The sequence below is a fragment of the Peromyscus leucopus genome, chromosome 19 (genome assembly GCF_004664715.2).
Source record: "Peromyscus leucopus breed LL Stock chromosome 19, UCI_PerLeu_2.1, whole genome shotgun sequence".
NCBI classification, from domain to species: domain Eukaryota; kingdom Metazoa; phylum Chordata; class Mammalia; order Rodentia; family Cricetidae; genus Peromyscus; species Peromyscus leucopus.
This window is the reverse complement of record NC_051079.1, coordinates 31,588,289-31,608,984: the sequence shown is the minus strand read 5'-3', so window position 1 is coordinate 31,608,984 and position 20,696 is coordinate 31,588,289. Positions and strand designations below refer to the sequence as shown.

Sequence of the window (20,696 nt, the reverse complement as noted above, 5' to 3'; positions counted from 1 at the left end):
ACTTAGATTTTTTTTTTTTTTTTTTTTTTACATACCCTAGCTACAATTCCCCAACCCCTACCCCCACACCCCGCTAGGAGGAGGAAGCATGGAGTGAGATCCTACAGGAAACATTTTGGTTATTTCTGTGTTCTCACAAACTGGGCAGGATAGCTAGCTCCAGAAGCGCCTCGCACCCACACAGAGCTGGATGCTCCTAAGAGGGCAAGTGTCTGCACCAAGGACGTGAGCGCAAAACAAACCCCTCAGCATAAATCCGTTAGATCACATCCGTTTCCCAAGCCCACACAGGCTTGGAAAAGAAAGTGGGACGTTAGGTGTGAAAAAAAAAAAAAAAAGCAGTGTCAGGAGAGACGTGTTTGGACGGCTGTTTCACACTCTCTGCAATCAAAAAGACAGAGCGGGCCCAGCCTCATGTCTAAATATCAAAGCGCACCACAGGCACCATGCCGTCTGCGTGCCTGTAGGTACGCCTGGTTTTGCTCTTGCCGTCTGTCTTGAGTTGGGACCAGCACAGAGGACTGCTCTGGTGTTCTGTTTGTTAAGTCATTTGCTCTGCTAGATCAGATACAGCCTTCGGTAGGAATTCAGCTCTCAGGTTTTCCAATGTTTGCTTCTTAAAGACAACTCGTGTGGATCATCACTGTTTGTTACAACCACCATCTTCAAAAATACCGGTCGATTAATTCCACAGCATTGTTAAGAGCTAATTATGCTCATTAGGGAAAACGGAGCACAAACACACATAAACTAAAAAACATAACATCAAATTCATGACTATAATTAAGATTATAGCATTAAGTTTTTTATGAAATGGACAGTTTTAATGAGTGATACATATGTGTGTGTTTATATGTTTACTGTTTACTTACACTTTTTTGTTCCACGTATGTTTCTGTGACAATGTAAGATTTTCATCATTACATTTTATTAATTATTATGAATCCATATTTTAGACATATACACCGAGAAGAGAATAACCAAAGGGAAGTACAAGTCATGACCATTCAGTTGATTCCCCTTGGTTTTCTTTTCTCTACAAAAATGACGACAAATCTAAATTCAGTGTCCATCAATTTTATCAGCTCTATATGGTCTTATTACACATTTGTGCACTTAATTATTTTTAGTACTATTTCACAGTTATTTAATTTTGTATGAATAATATCTTTTGACAGTTTTCTATAACTTCCTTTTGTCCATCACACTGATTCTTTGTCATGATGATGCCTGCAGCTTTGGTTATATTCATTGCTGTATAGCATTCCTTTTCAGAAACATGTCCAACAAAAAGAAACATGTTTGCAAAAAGCTCTCTGTTACCAGAAAGCGAATGGGAAGGTAGAGTGGCATGAATATCCTCTAATTACATGTTGTCAAGGTATTTTTCCCAAGGAGTTGTGTTAACTGGTACCCATAATCATTTAAATATCCTACTTCTTCACCACACAACTACAAGTGTTTTCACCTATCATCTAGGACTGAAATGGTCTTGCCGTGTGATTTTAATGACCACTTTCACAATTGCTAGTGACAGAAACATCACATTTGTGGTTTATTTGAACTTTTATTTACCAATGCTTTATTCATTTCAAACTGATTGTTACTATGTAAGCATGTACAAAGACATGCCAATGTGTGAGATGTACATGTGTGACATACATGCCGATCTTTTGTTATTAAAACCCTTCGATCTCTGATATATATTGGATATCTTATATATTTTTGACAGACAGCTTTTTAGGATTACTGTAGTTAAATTTTTAACCTTTTATATTTATGGGTTTTTTTTGTTGTTATTAGTAAACACTCCAGTTACTTGTGTATTTTTTATTCTTTTGATGTCATGCTCTTTGTATTCAAATCTTTATTGCACCAAGAACTGAAATTTGCCATCCCTCTGTAGACGGCTCTAGTTATCATCACCCACAGCTTACCCAGCTCCAGGTACAGGCTCTGTCTCCTGTGATCTGCAGTGCCTTCTGTGACTTAACTCAAGATTTTGGTTCTGTTCAGAGCTGCAGCTAAGCTTCCTATTTCCTTCGGCTGTTCAGGTTATTTAGATCTGCTTGTACCATCTTAATTTCTACAGCTTTTAATGAAATCTGATCATTGCTGATAAGGGTCTCCACACTTGGTTTTCTTTAAAAATTCCAGATTTATAACTAAACCTTCGCATTATACATTCATACATTTTAAAGACTGGAGTTTTCAAATTAAATAAAAACCACTCTTGTATTTAGGGTACAATTAAATTTGTGAATTCACTTTCAGAGAGTTATCATGTTTACTTATTAAGTTCCCAATTTCTGTAATTTGTTTAAAACCTATTAAGACAGTTAACTGTTTAATAAGATTCATGGTTTTCCTTAGGGATATATCTTTAGAAAATATATTATGTGTTTTGTGAATATATTTTAATTCTTTTTTAACACAAATTATTGTACATGGATGGGGCTGAGTATGTTATTTTCATTTATGCTGAGAGCTCACTCTTCCTACTCCCTTCCAATAACCTTTCCAATGTCTCAAAATCACTATTCTACCTCCAGGCCATTGTTTCAGTTCCTAAGTATGAGATAAAACATGCAGTTTTTATTGTTCTGAATCTGGCTTATTTCATTAATACTAATGCCCTCAAGTCCCACCCATTTTGCTGCATTCTCACGGCTGATAACTCTCCACCATGCACATGTGCCCCACGCTCCTCAACTGTCACCTGTTGATGGACAGGGGACTCCCTCCATCTCTTAGCTCTGGGGAGCAGAGCTGCAACAAACGTGAATGCACAGATGCCTCCTGCTGATTTCATTTCCTTGGAATGTCTACCCAGAGTGGCCTGACTGGATCATATGGTGGTTCTAGCTCTAGTATTTGAGAAACTCCATAATGACTGTACTAGTTTCTATTCCTAACTGCTATGCAGAAGAATTCCTCCCTTTGCACCACCATCTGCTTCACCAATTTGGGTGTTGGTTTGTTTGTTTGCTAGTAATGATTCTAAGTGAGAAAGTGTCTCACTGTAGCTTCGATACCCTTAATTGTTAATAATAGTGAGCATTTATTCATATATTTGTTGGCTGTTTGCATTTCTTCTTTGGGGGAGTAACTCTTCAGATCAATTCTTAAAGTTAGATTGCTATTTCCTCTGTCAAATGGTTTGCCTTGCTTGTAGAATCTGGATACTAGCCCTCTGTGAGATGAATAGTGGGCAAGTATTTTCCTCCAGTCTGTAGGGTATTTATCCATTCTGTTTATTTTTAACTGCTGCAATTCTATTTGTCATATACATCTGCTTCCTGCACTTTGTGTGTGTGGGGGTCTCTTCCAGAAGAACATTGCCTATTCAGAGTTACTCACATGGTTTTTCCTGGTACTCTTTCAGTTTTGGGATTTATATTTAGGGCTTTGCTCCATCTTCTATTGAATTTTTTTTTTTTGTACAGGGTAAGAGACAGACAAGAGTCAGGTCTTAGTCTTCTGCTGTGATGATCTAGTTACATGAGCATCGATTGTTAAAGGTTTTCCTTTTTACACTGTATGTCTTTGGTGCTGTTGTAGGCCATCAGTTGGTCAATTTAAATACAGAGGTTTATTTCTAGGATGTCTGTTGTATCACATTGACCTGTGTATCTGTTTTAATCCCCAAGCCATGATGTTTGGTGCAATGTTGCTCTGTGCTAGATTTTAAGATCAGATACATCTCCAGCCTCCTTGCTGTTACTCATGTTGGTTTCAAGGCTCTTTTGTGCTTTTATATGAATTTTGTGGGGTTTTTTTTTCTAGTTCTGTAAAGAATGTCATTGGTGATTTGATGAGATTGTAATGCATCTATTGACTTGGGGGATTTCAAAATTCTACCAATTGGTAAACATGGGAGATCTTTTCATCCTCTTGTGTCTTTAATTTCATTCACCAATATTTTGTAATCTTCAGTGTAGCGTTCTTTTATGTCATTGATTGCTTACTTTTAGATATTTTTATTTTTTACTTTATATAGATATTATGAACAGAATTATTTCCATGTTTTATTAATCAGCAAATTCATTACTGGTGTATAACAAAATTATAGGGTTTGTACTCTTATGTCTTATTAAATTCATTTACCAATAACAATAGGTTTTGTATGTCCTTTAGTTCCTAAGCATAACCTTGCTGGGTATAGTATTTCTAGTTGCCATTTTGCTTGTGAACTTGAAATGCATGATCCAGCTGCTTCTTGGTTTGTAAGATTTGTTGTTAGATATTTGTAAACTGTGTGAAGATACATTGCTGTGGTTTGTTTAATAAAGAGCTGAATAGCCAATAGCTGTATCGGGAGGTACAGGCAGGAATTCCAGGCAGAGAAAAGAAGTAGGAGGAGATAATCAAGGTGCACAGAAGATGTCAGGAGAAATGGAGAGGAAACAGGAGGTACAAGATGAAAGAGAGGTAATGCCATGTGAAAGAACGTAGATTAATATAAATGGGTTAATTTAAGTTATAAGAGCTAGTGGGACGAGCTTAAGCTATAGACCAAGCTTTCATAATTAATAAGCAGTCTCAATGTCATTATTTGGGAGCTGATTGACAGGATAGAAAAAAGACTCACTACAAATATTTCTGCTGACAAATCTGCTGTTCATCCAATGAGATATACTTCAATGTGACTTGACACTGTTCTCTTGTAGATTTTATGGTTGTTTTCCATTTTAAAAGGTTTAGTATAATATACCACTATGAATGTCTTATTTTTTTGGTAATGTCTATGGGATCTTGTGATATCTACATCTTTCCTAAGATTAGGACGTTTTTCTACTCTTATTTCATTGGCTGGATTTTCTGTCATTTATTATTTTGTTATCTACTTGCATTGATATTTGCACATTTAATGGTATCCTGATGGTCTTGAATGCTCTCTTCTTTCCATTTTATTCTTCTTACTTTCTGGTTGTTTTTGTCTGACTTTAAAAGGTTGAAATATTCTTTCTTCTAATTGATCTATTTGATTGTAGAGGCTTTAATCTGTAATTTTATTGACTTATGGAGCTCCACATTTCCAAGAATTTTGGTTGATTCATTTTCAATATTTCTAGCTCTTTGCTTAATTTCTTATTCATATCCTGCATTGGCTTTCTAATTTCATCTGACTCCTTACAACAGCAGACAGAGATGTGCCTTTCTCTTTGTCATATTAGTAATAGTTATCTATGACTGTTGCAAGATGGACAGGGGAGCACAAGGAACTGATGATGGTATCTGCCTTCAATCTGGCATTGTTGCTGGTCCACTCATGGGTGGTGATGCATTTAGTCTCAGGGAACAAGCGTTCTGATCTTCTTGTGCTCCAAAGTCTTACTCCTATTGGTGTCTATGTAGCAACACCTGTTCTCTGTGATGCAAGCATTCTACAGCAGTTTCCTCCAAACTGAAACATTCCACCCTGGAGGGAGGTTTTCTAAGACTCAGGGAGTAAATGACTCACACATGTCAGGAAGTTCCTGAAACATAAGATTCACAAGGCTTTTCCTCAAGACTGTATTAGCAGTGAGAACTTTTACAGAGAGGAGACTCTAGTGCAGTCGTTCTCAATCTATGGGTCATGACCCCTTTGGTAACCATCTAGCTACAAAAACATTCACATTACAATTCATAACAATAGCAAAATGACAGTTATAAAGTAGCAATGAAAATAATTTTATGGTTGGGGGTCACCACAACATGAAGTACTATATTAAAAGGTCACAGCATTATGAAGGTTGAGAACCATTGCTCTAATGAATTGTGCTGCTCACCCATAATGGGTCAACATTTCAGGGGTAACACTGTCTCTGCATCATCTATGCAGCTGTAAGTGACCTCTCACCCACATGCCTTCACGCAACCCAAATAAATTCCTCCTTGGTTCACCAAGGTGGACTTTGGTGGAATTTCTTCTTTCATCTGTCATCAGTGCCCTATTAGGGTGAGAACACATTTGCTCATATTTCCTCAGGAAATATGCAAAATAGCATGGCAGCCTGCAGGTTTAGGTTACAGTTGTTCAAAGGGCCATTTTCTTTGAAAGGCATCTATACATAAATCGGTACAGTGGAATTTCCATGGGACTTGCTGAGATGAGAACATGCATGAGTTTCTGAACTATAGAAAAGCCCAAATTCAGAGAGTAGCCAAGTTCTGAAGACAGTTTCTCATTATAGTTAGCTGTTAACTGGGAGAAAGACTATTTTCCAAAGCAAGGTGATGTCATACTAATTTTCTAAGAACCTGTCAACCTCTGAAGATTGGGGTTTCCTTCTAGGAGTTGGGATTGCCAGAAACTGTACATATACAGTCGGCTGGGACTCTCTCACTTTTATGCTGTAGAGCAGTGGTTCTCAACTTCCTGATGCTGCCACCCTTTAGAACACTTCCTCATGTTGTGGTGACCCCCAACCATAAAATTATTGTGTTGCTACTTCATAATTGTTGTTTTGTCACTGTTATGAAAAGTAATATAAATATCTGATATTCAGCATAGCTGATATGCAACTCCCAAAGGGGTCTCAACCCATAGATTGAGAACCACTGCTGTAGAGGATAGCTCTCCCCGCTAACTGTGAGGTCAAATGGCAGATTCCATGGTATTCTCTATCTCTCTCTATACTGCTCCCCCGGCTCTCCAAATCTTACAAGATTCCAGTCACTCTCCCATTGATTTCCAGCATCCTCCCATTCAGCCATTTCTGATCCTCTCCTATTACTTTCACTTCTTTCTCTTCTGATCATCTTCTACAGATGGCTAAGTGTGCAAAATTAGACCCCCGAAGATATCCAAAAGTTTCAATATTGCACCCTGTACTGACTGGTGCCCCCAAGCTCCTAAGTCCTGGGCACAGAATGTCAAGACTACTACTAGGTTCTATCACTATGTGATTAAAATTACATTTTCTAGCTTTTCAATTCTAGATGAATAGAAAAACTACTTTTAAAATCTATTTACTTTATAGTATGTAACATTGCAGAGTACTCTTATTAACAAAACATTGTTATGTTCTATCTTTGGTTTTCATATCTCACATGTAAGAGTTTGTTTCTTTCCTGGAACAATAAGAAATATGAAAGTGAATTTATAGGATATTCTTAAGTAGGGTAACAAAATTTCCTTGCTATTTCTTCTGTGCTGATTGCTTTATTATGAATGAATATTGAGTCAAATTTTATTTAATGATTGATTTTGCACAAATTAGTAAGAAAAATTATTTTTCACATTTTAATCATAATTTTATGAAATATTTTGATTATTTGTATAATATTAAGCAATTAACATATTTTGAGCAAAACACATAAGTGGCCACCTTAAGACTATAATTTCAATTATTGCTGTATTTAGCATGTTACTTTATCCTTGGGCTGTTTACATGTCTATTCATAAGTTCAGATAGTTGTGAATCTTTTCATATTCTCACTGTCCTCATCTCAAGGTCATTTATCACATTCTCTGAGCATCTTACACTTGTTACTCCATTGTCTTCTGGTATCACTCACTGATGTAACCTGATAATTATTTAATTCCTTTTCTCTATATTACCTTCATCTTCTTGCTCAAAATCAACATACTTGCTGCCACTGCTTCTTTAACATGAGTAACTATGTCAAAAATAGAATTGTTCAGAAAGCACAGAAAAAAAAAACTTGCTAAAACCATCCATTTTTGATATAAAAACTCCATAATAAAACACCTGTAACAGAACTTTCTCATTCTCATCATTTAACAACTGTAAAAATGTAGAAAATCTATAGACAGCATCACAGTTGATGCTGAAAATATTAATTTGGTCTCATAAGATAAGGACCAAGAAAGAATGATTGATCTTACAATGTCTGTTTAACATTGTTCCAGATGTCCTGGGTTCCCAGGGAAAGACAGAAATAAAACTAATTCTACTACAGTTGATATGATCATGTATGTAGGAACTTCTAAAACATCTACCAAAAAGGCATTAGAGTAAATAAGCCGGCTCAAAAAGTTGCAGACTATAAATCAATTCACAAAAGCATTATGATACAATATATGAATATTGCAAATTATGAATATAATTGAAATGATTAAAGTACAATATCGAATAAAATATATTAAGTCTATCCAAAGAAGCACAAAAGTTGTACACTGGTCACTACAAAACACTAATATTAAAGACCTCAATAAATACAAAATATTCTATGTTTATAGATCAAAAACAATATTATTAAGATGCTGATCCTGCCAAAATTGATCTAGAAATTCAATGAAACCCCTAGTAAAATCTCAGCTGCCCTTTTAAAATAGAAATTGATAGATTAGCTCTAAAATTCAAATGGAGATTGAAGGAATCCAGAGTAGCTGAAACAATCCTGAAAAAGAAAAGAAAAGCGAGCTTACCCTTTCCATTTTCACAACCTGCTGCAGAGCTACACCAGCAAAGCCTGCATGTCCTGGATTAGTAGAGAAATAGGGGAACAAAATTGATCTGAGAACTTAGAAATAATCCCTTACATTTATAGTAAATTAATATTTTCAGCAAGACTGCCAAGACAGTTCAGTGGAGTTTTTAGTGGTTCTGGGACAACTGGGTAGGCACATGCAGAACTGAAATATGACCACTACAGGGCATGACACACAAAAATTGATATTAATGGGTTCACAGGAATAAATATCAACAGTTAGAGTAGAAAAGTCTCTAAAGAAAATAGCAGATGAAGAGAGACCCACAGCCAAATATTAGGCAGAACTTGGGAAACCCCATGGAAGAGGGAAAGGAAGGAATGTAGGAGCCAGATGATTCCCAGACACCACAAAACACAGCCCACAGAATCAGTCCATAAAGGCTCACAGAGACTGAAGTGACGATCAGGGAGCCTGTATGGGTCTGAGGTAGGTCCTCTGCATATATGTTACATTTGTGTACCTTGATGTTCTTGTGGGACTCCTAATAGTGGGAGTGGGAGTTGTCTCTGACTCTTTTTCCTGCTCTTGGGACCCTTTTCCTCCTACTGGGTTGCCTTGTCCAGCCTTGATATGAGGATTTGTGCCTAGTCTTATTGTAATTTGTTATGCTTTGTTTGGTTGATATCCCTGGGATGCCTGCATTTTTCTGAAAGGAAACAGAGGAGGAGTAGATATAAAGGAGAGGGAGGTGTGGAAGAGGGACTGGGAGGAATGGAGGGAGAAGAAACTGCAGTTGGGATACAATACATAAGAGAAGAATAAATTTTTAAAAGGAGAGAAAGAAAACAGAAAAGCCTTCAGAACATTTAATTGGACAATGGTTTCCTGACTAAAACACTTTCAATTATCCACCATAGAGGGTTGATTGCTCTGGAAAGTAAAGTGTATCTTAATAAAACAGTTATATGAGTCTGGGTGATGCTTATTCTTGCCATTTTTCACAGATGTGTAGCCTGTCCAATCAGTTGCTGTTTCAGCTGAAAGTTAATTGAATTAGAAGGTTTGGAAATTGTTTTGAAAGAAAGTCTGAGGCTATATTACAAATAAAAGATTGGATCAAGGATGGGATCCCTACATAGTATAGTACCTTAGATTATATTTTAAATTAGGTTGAAAGGAACAAAAACACTGAAATTCGCGTTAACAACTGTAAGATGTGCTTGTAGTTTAGGGACAGTGGTAGTTAGATATCCTGCTTCTCTATTGCTTCCTCAGGGACATAGTCATGTCTGCTTTTCATGTAAGTGCCAGAGAACTGAACTCAGTCTATTGGGTGGCACAGGCCACCTCCCTAAACACCCCTTCCCCTCAGGCATGCATATTATAGACCATGGCTGGTAGTGCTGGTTTTGGTTTACACTGTACTGAGTGCCATTAGGAAGAAAGCATGTCCTTCCTGAGTTCCCCAGAGATCTTAGCTTTTTTTTTTTTTTTTCTGAATCAGTCAGGTGGAACTGCCTGGTCTTCCATGAAATCAAATTGGGACTGTTGATTAGTCCCAGCTGAGCAGTGCAGTGGCAGGTCACAACAAGGTCACATGTCTACAGGTGGACTGAAGGACAGGTAAGGTTTCCAAGAAAGACCAAGCATATGACTCATCAGTAGACACGGCAAAGAAGAAGGAAGGTAAGCAGGCCTAGGTAACCACTGTTGCTGAAGGACTGTTAGCTCCTACCACCACTGTGCCATCCCAGGACCCCTTCTGAGCTGAGCAGGAATACTAGGGAGCCTTTTTGCCGATGAGGATTCCCCATAAGTAATTTTCCTGCAAGCTAATTGGAGTTTTCTGGATCCACACTTGTGGGTTTACAGAACCATGTTGGGTACACTCTCTCAAGCAGTCACCACTTGCTGTCACCTACTTTCCACACTGAGTGCAGGAAACTCTTGCTACCCTTCCACCCGCCTCTGCTTTCTTGTCTCCTTCCCTTTTCCCTGAGACCAGGGCTGAAATTTGTTAATTCTAGCTCTCATCAATCTCTGTAAAGAGCTTGCTGCCTCTCCCTGTCTAGAAACCCAGACAAGGTCGGGCCCTAGACTCTCTACAGGCCTATGACAGCATCATCTACTACTTCCTGTTGACATTTTCTTTTTTTTTTCCCATTAGTCAGTCACCAGGTTTCCTCTTCAAATGGATTATAACTTGGTTTTTTATTGTATCTGCAGGGTCCCTCACAATCTGTGTTACACAGTAGGCCTTCAGATACTCAGCAAGTATGTACTGAGTAAATAAGACTTGGTTTGCATTGTATTCACAGGGTCTCTCACAATCTACACAGTAGGCCTTCAGATACTCAGCAGGTGTATACTGAATAAATAAGACTTTTAAAAGATAATATGTTGGCTCAAGAAAAAAATGTATGATAAAATCTAGGAACAAAAATATAAGAGAGTCAGAAAATAACTGTAGTGATCAAAGAGACTCGTTGAGAGGACCTGTGGATCAGTGAATCAAATACTGGATAAAGGAGAAAGAAAGAACAACTAGGTGTCAGTGTTTTTTAAGCTATAGAAAGAGAGTGAAATCTCAATGGTTTAACAGCAAAGTGGGTTATTCATTTAGAATTTGTCAGGTGGAAAGCTATCACCAGAAGCTATTACATTTTCTCAGTAAAAGGTTCAATTACCTTGTAAATAATGACGGTCTTTGTTTGAATAGCATTTTCACATTTGAAAAACTCTGAGTGTACAACATAATTCTGCCATTCAGCAGAACGATACTGAGGTCTTACAAAAGACAGCCGATATGTGGAGGATGGTGGCAAATTAAATTGGGTCCTAACCTTCATGGTACTTATAGTCCAGTGATAAGGAAAGAGGCAAAGGGTTTTATGGTACACCTTCAAAAACCACTCTGAGAAGGGTATTCACTTATGGTGTGGTTGTCCAAAGGTGATGACAAACTCTCCTGTGAGGAGAGAAGAGGAGGAGTTTCAAAGTGAGGTAGGTGTGTCTTATGATGTCAATGGAGCTTGGTAAGTTGACAAAAACAAAACAAACAAAAAATGACAATCTAGATGGAGGAGTGCATCTGTAAAGACATGACATGCTGAGAAGGTTTCTGTGAACCAGTGGAAGATGATGGTAGCTATAAATTATTTGACAATCCTCTTGTCTAGCAGCATAATCTGTATCTCCTCCCCTTGGATCTAAGAGTCCTGCAATCAACAGGAGGCAGCAAAGTAATGCTGTAGAGTAGGATGCATGATGCTAGGTCAGCTAAATGGTGCAAGTTTATCCTTTTTCTTCTGGCATGTCAGAGCTGAAGTTCCTAGCCACTCTGGAAGCCCCTTTACTCTGAGAGTCCCACTCCGAGGAAAGCAGTGGTAGATGTCCATTTGTGATCCCAGCTCAGCTTCCATTGTCAGTCTTGTAAGGGAACCATCTTGGGCATTTGGCCTCATTAAACTTTCAGATGTCTACAGTCTGGCTCTACTGATATCTCCCTGTAACTCCTGGAGACCCAACTAAGACATACATGAATGAACTCTTCTGAGTTTCCAGCCACCATTAAATCTTGAACAAAATTTAAATGGCTGTTTTGATGTACTAAATTTTGGAACCTGAAGTAGGAAAGTTCCTCTGACTAATAAAATATGTCTTGTTTTAGACTCTAGCACTATTTTCCTCTTACGTTGATGATTAAAGCATGCTAATCTATATGTGGACCTTATTTTTGAGTTCAGATAGGGCTGGCTGCACACATCCTCGGACTCCTGGATATGCCTACTTAGCTACCATGATCCTTCAGATTGGTAAAAGCTGAGCATATGACTCACAGCAGACTAGTGGATGAAGTAGCTCCCTGGGGTGGGTACTGGGAAGTGTGAAATACAGGTCGGTGCTAGGTGAGACTAAAACAGCTAAGGGAAGATCTATGATTGAATAAGAAGAGTATAATCAATAATAAAGTCACTTCTCCAGGGTCTAGCTAGGTGAGTCTGGCTGTTCCTCTCCTCCATGCACCCTCACCAACCTCATTGGCTCAATGAGGCCAAATGCCCAAGATGGCTCCCTTGCAAAAATCACAGTAGCAGCTGCCAATAGGAGCTGACTTGGGATCTCAACTGAATGTTCACCAATGGTTTTCTCAGCATGAGAATAATCTAGGTTCCACAAAAGTGCTCCAGCCAAGTCCGGATCCCCCTGCATGCACCGCTACCAACCTCTAGCCTCCTGCTAGGACTCATTCTGCCTGTCTCAACCTAGGAGTCCCTCCCAGGCCACTTCTAACCTCTACACCCAGCTAGATACTGCACCCAAACATGTAACTATAGCCAAATAATATTTTATAAAGCCAAATAAATTTTTATAAAGAAAATAAACCATCTTCACCAAATGTGCTAGGAAAACTGGATGTCTGAATGTAGAAGAATGACATATATATATATATGTCATATATATGACATATATATATATATATGTATATGTATCACCCTGCACAAAAGCTAAATCTAAATGGATCAAAGACTTAAATGTTAAACCTGAAACACTGAAACCTCTAGAAGAAAATGAAAGTGGTGTCTTACATGACATGGGTGTGGGAAAGGACTACCTGAATAGAATTCCATTTGCCCAAGAATTTTGTCCAAAAATTGACAAGTGAGACCTCATAGAACTGAAAACCTCTAAACAGCTGAAGAAATAATAAATTGAGTGAAGAGGAAGCCCACAGTATGGGAGAGAATCTTTCCCAGATATATACCTGACCAATGATTAATATCTAGAATATATATAGAACTCAAAAGCAAAGAGTTTAAAAAATAGACTTGTTAAAAAAAAATGGGTTTGGGATCTGAACAGCAAGTTCTCAAAAGAAGAAATAAAAATGGTTAAGAAATATCAGAAAAAAAAGTTTGTTGTCCCTAGGAATTAGGAAATTGCAAATCAAAACAACTTTGAGATTTTTGTCTTAGCCCATTAAAATAATAAAAATCAGTAAAACAACTGACAACAAATATTGGAGGAAATACGGAGAAAAGGAAACCCTCATTCGCTATTGATGGGATTGCAACCTCTTGCACCTACCCTGGAAATCAGGGTAGGTGCAAGAGGTTGATTTAGTGTCCAAACGCTAAAATCAAGTCTGCTATACGGCCAGCTATACCTCTCTTAGCATCTGGCCAGTATGGCGGTTTCCTAAGCCACTAGCTGCTCCTACTTGAGTAAGCTGGTTTGACAGATGCTTCCATTACTTGAATCTGAAAGAAACCTGGCTACTCCAGCTAGGTAAAGTCAGCCATGACGGTCTCCTATCCAGGTCTGGAAAATTGGTATTTTGCAATTTGACTGAGAATCAGATATTGCTTTTCATTAGGAGCTGGATGATAAGATGCACACATCAACAAGACAACCCTGCAGCAAGGAGAAGATGACTGACTTTGGTGGCAGATGTGGAACAGAGTCTGACAAGAAATATGAAACCTCAGTCTGATAAGGAAATCCTGAAGTCTCCCCTGATGTGGCTGAAGTAAGAGAGAGGGAATTTGAGAGGCACGTAATATGTGAATGAACAGAATTGAGACAAGTTGAATATTGGGATAAAGAGACAAGCAAGGATGGCCTCTAGATGTCGGGCGTATGTATTACTGAATTGTGTAGTATTAAAGAACAGTTCTGCTTTATATCTGAGGACACTGAGATTCAGAGAAGCTAAATGACCGGCCCATGTCTATAAACCTAACAGGAGCTGAGCTAGCATGGTTTCCAGGCTCCTAGTCTTGTGCTTTTCTCCTGCACTGTGCACCATGTACAGGATGCTGTGTGTATCGTTTTCTGAGGAAATCAGCAGAGCATGTGGACTGAGAACAGAGACACCACTACTGATTTAGCCATAGTCTGTTGTCAGGTATATTGCTGTGGAACAAAACCTCTGCAGCTGGGCACTTGCACTCCTTGCTGGATTTATTTGGTTTGTGAACAGGGCAGCCCACTCTGGGTCCAGCTGTTCTGCATCTTCAGAAGCTTGCCACCGACACGGAAGCCTGATGGGGAGGAAATCTACTTCCCTAGAGGGGACTGTGATTTGTACTGAAGAACAGAAGAGTGCAGCTTTTCAATCCATCCTTCATGGCTTGGGGGTTTTCCCACAGTGGAAGGGAGAGATGCAGGAGGAGAGGCCCCTCGAAGAAGGCAGGAAAAGCTGGTTTGAAGGCAAGCCAGGCTTTGAACCTAGAGAAGGGAAGCAACAGGAAGCCGAGGTACTGATGCCCTTCGTTACTTGTTCAGTTTGAATGTCTTAGTCTATCTCCTTCTTCACAACTTTTAGAACACATTACCATATCTTGGGTACATTGAAGAAGTGCACATTTTTTCTAACGACTTACATCGTGAGGACTTTTAACATCCTCAAGCTGCAGTCCCTTCATCTGTGAAATGAGGCCAGTAAAACTTTCCATCAAAGGGCTGCTGAGCTTTGCATGAGATAGTGGTATGAATATTCTTGCCCTGGTGGCAGGTGGAATGCACATGCTTGACCCTCAGTGACAACAAAACCTCCTATCCACCTCAATATGTTTTGAACCTAAACCACGATTGGAAATGGAAACCTGCCAAAATTATCTATGAGTGTGTGTTCAGTAAGTGTTACATAAGCAGGCCTACCAGCAGGAGAAAAAAAGTGAGGTCCTGAGGAGTTGAGTGGTTTGTGACAGATTGTCCCCCAGGGGTGTGGATGAGGTAGATGTACAAGGTACCCAATGACAGCAGCAGCCTCTCTATCTCCTTTGATCAGGGTGCTGTTTGTCAGATGAGAAAGGTGACACCTGGGCTTGGCTTTCTAAGAAAGAAGCATGAACAAGGTTGAAGAAAGAGACCCTGCATGTGGCTTGAAGACATTACCACTATAAGACAGTGCCTGTGGGCAGGGGGAAAGCTCTTAAATCTGGGATGTGGTGAGTCTCTGCTCAGCTTGCTCTTCTGTTTGGTACCTATGTGACTCCATGAGCATTGCTTCAGATTTCCAGGCCTGCTTCTTCAACCGTAAAACCAAATGTGTTTGTTATCTGTTAGTATACAGTAAGTGTGCATTATAAAGCACCCATTCAATCCACTTGCTTAGGAAATACCCAGTAAACCTGGGTGTTTGCATTGGTGGTGATTTGCTCTAAAGCAAGCTGTAGGTAAACTTTTCTACCAAGGAACCAGACCACAAGGGAATTTCTCAACCAGCACAAGGGAGGGTACTGCCATAGACCACTTGAAATGAGGAATAGTTTGACAAGTCTGGAAATTAATTCAGCTCTCCCGAATGGGAAGGTAAGCGCGGGTCTGCAGATCGCAGAGTCTTGCAGCACCACCTTGTTACTGTTTCCATCACGAACCAGAGCTCAGGCTTAACACAAGAGTCAGAAATAAAGCAACAGATGGCCGACTTGAAGATGAGCTACAGCTCAGAAGTCTCTGGTGTAGATTTACTTAGGAAACCAATCTACAGCCAGCAAGCAAACACACATTCTCATGCCGGAAGCAGGAGCATCCTGATTTGATTTGTCTGGAATGTCTTGGACTGAGAAGCAGACACTGCAGGTAAGGGGGAGGGCGCCGATTGGAGGTCCACCATCTAATGGCCCCTTTTTTTTAGATAAGAGATGTGTTGCATCTTATTCTCAGATTGCCTGTAAATATGTGTTGAATGTAGAGGCTGAAGGTTGATGCCAGGAATCATCCTCCATTTTTCTTCTATCTTATCATTGATGCAAGGCTTTTCAATCAAACACAGAGCTCATTGCTATGGCTAGTCTCATTATCCAGCTTGCTCTTTGGAGCCCCTGTCTGGACATGCTACAGGGATTTCACACCTGCCTGGTTCTGGGGATCTGAGCTCATCATCAGATCTACATAGCAAGATTTTTAACCACAGAGAAATCTCTACAGCCCAAATCCTCAATCAGTTAATAATAAAAATTCTATCCCTTCTTCGGTGTCCTGACAAAGATAGCCCTTCATCATAGCTCATCATGCTCTGTATGACATGAATTATATCTATATGACTTGACTCGACATATACATTTTTATAATAAATCATGCTATTGTCAATACTTCCAAAAGAGAAATTCAGAATACCATCCCTCATATACAGAATACATCAAATAAGCATTCAACAACCACCTTGTATATACCAGAAACAGATCAGTGCAATACTCACCTGAGGTAAGAAGAAAGAAACTGAACTGATTACTTAAGATATGCCAGGGGTAGTGACTGGAATCACAGTGGCTCCCATTAGCTAATATGTTTAAATACTTGGTCTCCAGTTGTTGGAACTGTTTGTGAAAGAATGGGAGATGTGGCCTTTTGGAGGAGGTGTGTTGTTGAGGGCAGGGTTTTGGGGTTTCAGAGGACTCCTACCATTTTGAGTTCACTCACTGTGCTTCATATTTGTGGATAAGAACATGAGCTCTAGGCTACTTCTCCCGTGTCACACCTGCTTGTGTCCATGCTCCCCATCAGGATGGTGAAGGATTTCTATACGTCTGTAACTATAAGCCTCAAATAAAACCTTCCTTCTACAAAAAAAAAAGTCATTTAGGTAGCTGGTGCCTTAATTATTCACTTGCATGAAGACATCAACAGTAATGTGTGTCACCTGTTGTAAGGATTAAAGGAGATTCATTTGCCAAGTGTTTCAGCTGGCATTGGTGTTGAATGTGTGCTCGGTAACTCTGGGGCCACTTTATAAAGTTACCTTTCAGACACGGAATGTGAGTGTCAGTGTACGTATTGACAGTATTGTGTTCTGCTTCTCTGCCAGAAATATCCAGTGGGGAGGTATGAGTTGTGGAGGCGTTTTATCTTTAAGGTGAGGAGGGAGGAAAAGCTGCCGACAGGGTACACTCTGCCTGGAATAAAACGCCACTTTTTCATGCAGCAATGTATCTCTCCTGCTGGTCCTCAGAATACTTAATAGATATCTTCTGGGGTACAAGATGGCTTGGTGGCTAAAGGTGCTTCCTGCCAAGCCAACGACCTGAGTTCAATTCCCAGAACCAATACAATGGGGTGGATGAGAGGAACTACTCCCTAAGTTGTCCTCTGACCTCCACAAGTGCATGCATGTGAAAACACATGCATGCGCGCGCGCGCGCGCGCACACACACACACACACACATGACATAAATAAATAAATGTAATGTTTTATTAATAAATTTAACATCTGCTCTCTTAGGGCAAAATACAATATTTACGTCAAAGGAAATAAGAGATCATTAATTCTGAACCAAATATGGGTGACCATGGCCTGGGAACACAGAGTAATGGTGTTCTGAGCAACATGAGCCAATGTAAACAGGATTATATGAATTTAAAGTTACAGAACAGAAGAAATATAAGCCAAACCATTCCCCAGATGTATTTCTGCGAGCATCCAGTAAGTGGGCCGTAGCAAAGCAGAGAAAACTCTGTTGTAGCTCTTCTATGTTATCTGATGAGCTTCTTAGCTTGGAGCTGAAGGAGGTTAGTAGTCTGTGAAGTTTATACATTTCAAAAGTTGCATTGGATCATTAAAAAGATGTTACATCAGACACAGAGTTGGAAGACAACTACTAAGGGGACCAAAGATGGTCCAAACTAATTTTGACCCTAGACCTGTAACATTCCCCAAAGTCACCAACTTCCTACTAATTCTCTGCCTTGTGGCTGTTAAGCATAGGTGTGGCTTGTTATCTGGGAGCTGCAGTTCCAGCATCCCACACAGGATCCAATGTCACACTCCGTCCTCCTGTCTCCTTGGGCTCCTCTGGGCTGTAACAATGTCTTCTCAGAGTGTGTCTACCTGCCACAGTCTCAGGAGTTTTAAGGAACAATGCTTGGGCCTTTTGTACAGCATCCCTCTTACTGAGATGTGTGTGAGCTTTTATGAATGGTTAGTCTGGAGATTGCAATCTGTGAGGAAAGACACAGATGAGGTGCCACGCTCATCACTGCACTTGGAGGATACCGCTTACCTCTGTGCGTGCTGACCGCAAACCCAGCTGAACTGGTGTTTGTCAGGTCTCTAGATGGTAATGTTATTAACTCCTCTTGGGCTGCAGTGTTTGGAAGGGAATCCCTACATGGGAATAACAATAGTACTTGTGAATATGGATTTCTTATATGCCAAAAGTTTTCATTCTTTTTTCATCCAGATCCTCTTTCATTGAAGTATTTTTCTCTTGTTGCTTCTTAACTAGCATTCCATTGCACCACCACTAATGTCATGAGGGTGGTAGCCATCTACCCTGCAGCCCACTGACTGTGCATACCCAAGATCTCCTTAAGAGTCCCTAAAAGGTCTCTGGCACAAGGACATCCATGATTTTTCCATGATGCTTCACATTTTCCTGCCTCTTTCTGTATTTTGGTAGCTCCCTGATAGCTTTGACGATCAGGGCAGAGCAGAGGGTACCACCCCTGCTAGGGCTGTCGTTAGGAACGGTCAGTTTCACTGTCATCCTCAGACCTTTCCAATGTCCAGTTGCCTTGGCAATGTCATCACTAAGATTTTGGGAGACAGACCAGGGGACCAATCTTTGGGGCTCAGGTGGATATGGTACTGACCTTGCCTCTGGTGTACCTCCAGTACACAACCTCGATCTTGTTGGTGTCAGACTTGGGTGGCATGGTAGAGGTAGCTAGTGTTAGGTGAACCTGGGTTCTGGACAACCAAAGAAAGTTGCAGCATAACTTCTTCCAGCCCAAAGCCCTTATCCGTCTTATGTATTAATTCACTTAACCTTCACAGCAGCCATGCAGCAAAGCTATCCTCATCACCAGCTAGTGACCGAGAGTGTTTGGTCTCTAATGCCACTTTTTCTTACTGCGTATCTGCCTCAGTCATAAGGTTCTGACTTCTCTCTCCTGATCTGTACAGTTGGCTGCTAATAGCTTCTAACTGATGAGTTAGAGTCTTGAATGTTCTCAGAGGTTGACACTGGTGTTACTGGGTTCCTGTGTGAGCGTCTAATCTCTGGTGCTTCTGATGAGGTCACTCTCAGAGTGACCATTGCTTCTTTAACCTTCCAGGATCATGCGCAGAGTTCAGAATGCAGCACAGCCCCGTCCCCATCCAGGTGACTCTCAAAGACCTGTGCTTCTCAGACATAGATCCTGTCTTCTTTGTTGTCTGTTGCCTTTCTTATATTTGTGTTGGTTTGCTGTGAGGAATCTCTCAAAGGCATACTCTCAAAAAAGACTAGCTGCCATTTATCAAGAATGCTTTCTCTTGTTTAGTTCTGAAATCCCTTGAGGAAAAAAGAGAGAGCGTTTTCTGCATTGAAAGGGCCACAGGGACCCTTCCTTAGAGACCAATCTCTGTGTGGTATGAATGACACTCTGATGACCCATGTGCTCAGTATCTCTCCCGTCTGGTTGTGTGGGAATTGAGGATCCACAGCAGCGGAGGGCACGGCACTTTCTCACTGAAGAACAATGGCTGAGCTTGTCCTGGTTATCTGTGCCAGCACATAATTCAGAACATACAGATGAAAACATCCCCTGTGTGTTTTTCTTGTAAAGTAAGAATTGGTGATGCTAATGGCAGCCCCCCCCACACACACACACACATACACTGAATAAGGGAAAGCAGCATGAGCCTTTCCTTTCATGACTAGATTTCTATTCTCATTGCAGCCACTGGCTCACTTGGTGACTTAGCAAAGTCACCTCTGCTCCTGCTCCTGTCAGGTATGATGCACATCCTTTCTGGGGTGGGGGGCACTGTAAAGGAAACTCCATTTCTCGGAATCTTTCTGAGAATAAGTCACACGGAGACACAAAAGTCAATCACTGCTGTATGTCACACTTCCTGTCATAGCACAGAGAAAGGGACAATAGAATCATGCCAGTGGAGATGATAAGATGCCTTGTATATGGTGTGAAGGGGGTGGGCTTACCCACGAACTGTGGCTTCTCAATATTTAATTCATTTATTGCTAGATCAACCTTGCTGATTGCTCCTGAATTATTACACTGGAGTAAGATTTAGCATCTCTTTCCCAGAAAACTAATAACATCCATAAACAGCAAGGCTCCCTGTGTGCTATGGGTTGTCAAGGAAAGGCCATGGAGCATGCTTAGACCTGCTGGGAAGTCAGAGCTGCCCAGCCAAAACTGTCCTTAATTGCTAAAGCTACAAAAGTGGATGATGGGGCGGGGTGCTCCAGTTTCTAGGGAAATGAATGCTTAATGATAAGCAAAGCACTTGAAAGGGTGCTTCAGATGTAATAAACACTATGCTAAAGCAAGGCTCACTTCTATTTCAGATATCCATTGA

General features: G+C 40.1%; 1 pseudogene; it reads right to left on the bottom strand.

The window, feature by feature from the left end:
• Nucleotides 1-18,611: 18,611 nt before the first annotated feature.
• LOC114701582 lies at nucleotides 18,612-19,096 on the bottom strand (annotated as a pseudogene).
• Between the last annotated feature and the right edge of the window lie 1,600 nt (nucleotides 19,097-20,696).